We start from the raw sequence: 3,612 nt of genomic DNA on the forward strand, positions 1-3,612 counted from the left end.
AACATAACATAACATAATATAATATAAATATCTCTCCACAGTGTTGTGGATTAACACAGTGTCTACCATAAAGGACTTTAGTGGAGTAGAGATCATGAAGATGGCACAGGGTATCATCGACTGGATGCCCCTAACAGCCACAACAAACCACCAGCAAATAGGAAAGTGAGATGAAACAATACATGTGGAGAACATAGCACGTTTTGCTGTTTAAATGCTAACTATTGCTGAGGATATAATATATTTCTCCTGACACAATACTGGGTCATTTTTTCGAAGAAGGCTTTTGGCTCTGACTCAGCATGAGTCACAGTTTCTATGTTACCTAACAATTTTTGCATCATTGCTCTTTTTTTATGTATGTGTGGTCTTTCTACTTCCTTATCTCTCCATCAATCACCAACCCTTACCTTCTAAAACTCTAGCAAAATAGCTGGTAGCTTTGATGCCTTCTAGCAGCCTAAATTCACCTGTTTTTATGCACAAGGAGAGAGACAAGTAACACTAGTTTGGTGAAAATGTAAAAGGGTAGAACAATTTTCAGACACTTTTCTTCGAATATCCAATACACTATCATGATACAAAGGAGTTCTGATGGCTTGGAGGTAAGACGTTGTGCTGCTAACCCAAACTCATGCTTGAATCTACCAGCTGTTTTTCGGTAATCTCCTACCATGTGGTTTATAGCTTCTGAAAACCACTGATGGGCCAGCTATGAGTTCCAACTCGACCATACAACAAAAACATCATGATATATGAAAATACTTGTGCTATTATATTGAGAGAAAGGCAGTATACAAACATATGGCATATTTAAAATGGCGAAAGCAAACATGGAACTATAAAAACCATATCTTCACTCAGGCAGTGAGGCAATGTTGGGGTGTTTTTTTTTTCTTCTTTAACCTTTGGTTTAACCACATTTTTTTATGTGAAGATACTAGCTTATAAAATATACCTTATGGAAAGCCCAGATAAAAGGTACTTTTAGAAAGTCCATAGAAAATGATTCCCTAAAAATGCACCATTTCTTTCCCTATTAACTGTACACCAGAAAAACATAGTGGAGTAGTTTTGATCTGATAGTTTAGATTGGGAATGTTTTGAGAAAGAAAAAAGGATATTAGACAAGATTTCTTGTGTGGCTTAGACGTCTCTCTTTTTGTCTAGTGGATAGTATTATATCATCATCATCATATTTATTTTCATGAACATGGAGACCATGGAAAGTCCTTGATTCACCCTGCTTGTGCTAAACATGCTGACTCTTCAAACAGTTAAAAGAAAAATTCTATGTACTTGGAGAAATCTATAACATATGGCTCATAGTTTATTTTCCAGCTGTTTTCTGTTAACCTTGACTCTGCGGGAATTTTCCCCCCAAATAATTTATATATCAAGGCAGGATGCAGGTCAGTGGGGAATTGTATTTTGGACGTGAAGATGCTTAAGTACAGTGCATGAAAAGAAAATAAGATCATTCCAGTGAAGCATAGATGGGTGTGCTTGTTTATAAATGTTCATTTCTTCTCCTCTTTCCATACTTTTTTCTCTTTTGTGGAACTTCTTAGGACTCTGTGTGTTGCCCCCATTGCCTAATTTAGGGAGTAATCTGAAACCTTTGTGAGTGAGAGTGGCACCCATTTAAAGTCACAACATCATAGAGGCAATTAATTAAAAACAGCAGGTTCTTACCTGATGTCTTCAGGATGACTTTTAATTATGTCAAACGCCCTACTTTCCTAATGAGGATGTTCTGTAGCCCATGCACATGGTTTTCCCATACTGCCTCGGCAGACAACTCCACGTCCAGCAGGGCTGCTGTTGCTTGCCAGACCAATTCCTTTCTCTGCAACAAAGCCTCCCATTGTGTCCCCCATGCAGCCCCACTGATCATTCCCAAAGGGCCTTTTAGAACATGTGCACACTTATTTCCATTCCCTGATGCGCTGAACGCAATAGTAGCCAAAGAACCATGGTAACTTGCCTTCACCCTGCACTGAGACTCAATGGTGTCTAGCATTCTCTGAAAAGCCATATCTGGCAGCTGGACTCTGTGTACATGTGTATGTGTGTCCATCTGGGGGAGGGGATTCTCTGGTGCTTTTGTTGGAGGGTGAAGTTGGGATAAAGAGCTGAAGGAGTGACAAGGTGTCAGTGTCCTTACGGCTTCAGCTGTTCAGGGACCTAATCCCAGCCCACAACTGGATGTCCAAGGGATTGAGGGAAATTTTTTTCTCCTGGCTAATCTCCAACTGTTTTCAAATGTACTTGAGACAGTTCCATGTGATTTTTTTTTCATGTAGCACCTGCTCCAAAAATCCAAAAACAACTTCTTTTTTCCCCCTCTCTATTATACTGTACATCTGTTATTTTGCTGACATGGAAGCTAGCATAACAATTAGATTCATTACTTGCCCAATAAGTTGATTCCAGCTAAATTTAAAAGACGTCAGTGAATCCTTTGAGTATTTATTCAATGAGACAACAAATTGAGAAATCCAATAAAGGCTTCTTAGGGTTAGATCAGTGGCATGCCTTTAGTAGAGACTTGTTGCACTTCAGGATAAGGAGATAGAATTAGAAATCCTAAATGATGGTCAAAACAGTGAGACAAGTTGGGAATAATATTTATTTTCTCTTAATTAAAAATATATTTAGGGAAGGTTAAAAAAACTAATTAAAAACTTCCTAAGTTTTCTATGTGGAAAAAGTTAATAAATAGAAACTTGGATGATCGACATTGCTTTTTATCTCCTACTCCCATTTCTTTCTAATACAGAAAACAAAGAAACATGCTGTTTTTAGAACTGAATGTTTTCTTGCAACTAAAAAGAGAGACTACTGTACTATTTCCTGGTGGTGTGGAGATGAGTAAGGAAGCAAGGTAATGTGAAAATAGTTTTGGAAGTCCACTACTTGGTCGAGTCACTACTTGGCATAGTCTTGGTGCAAAGCGAAGATTTCCAGAACATCTTCTGAAAGAAAGAGAGCAAATAAACTGGTTAAAGAGGTGCTATGGCTGGAGGTGCCAAGCCTCTAAAAAAAAAAAAAAAGAATGTCAGTAGCGGGGATAAAGACATTTCTTATCCTCAGTGGAAAACCCAAATGGACAGGATAAACTTGTGGATCCCAAACACAACCAGCTTACACCATGCAGGATCTGTCTCAATTAGGTGATTAATTATGTATTTTATTGAAAAGTTTGTCTCAAAGTTGGTAAAACAAAAAAAATAAACTAATGGAACTTCCCCCCCCATAAAATTTTTATATGTGTATATATAAATTTCTCTGTGGGAAATTATGTATATGACATATAACCTGAATTACATATACATGAAATAAAACTTTAGCCACAATCATGAATAACGTTTTACTGCAAAATGAATTATGAATTTATTCATAAGGGGGAAATTTATGAGAAAAGGTTATTTTTCAGGGTTCTTGGGGGAAAATGTGATGTGTTTTGCCATTTGTAAGTATGAAATGTTTAAAATTTTTTTGTTATTTATAAGTCTTGGAAACACTTATCTAACAAAGTCTTTCACTAAGTATCTATTGCACACTTCAGAGATCATAGACTCACTATCATAGGATGATTCATTTCTTTTT

The sequence above is a fragment of the Elephantulus edwardii genome, unplaced genomic scaffold (genome assembly GCF_000299155.1).
Source record: "Elephantulus edwardii isolate Elephantulus edwardi_28Jun2011 unplaced genomic scaffold, EleEdw1.0 scaffold00002, whole genome shotgun sequence".
In the NCBI taxonomy this organism is placed as follows: Eukaryota; Metazoa; Chordata; class Mammalia; order Macroscelidea; family Macroscelididae; genus Elephantulus; species Elephantulus edwardii.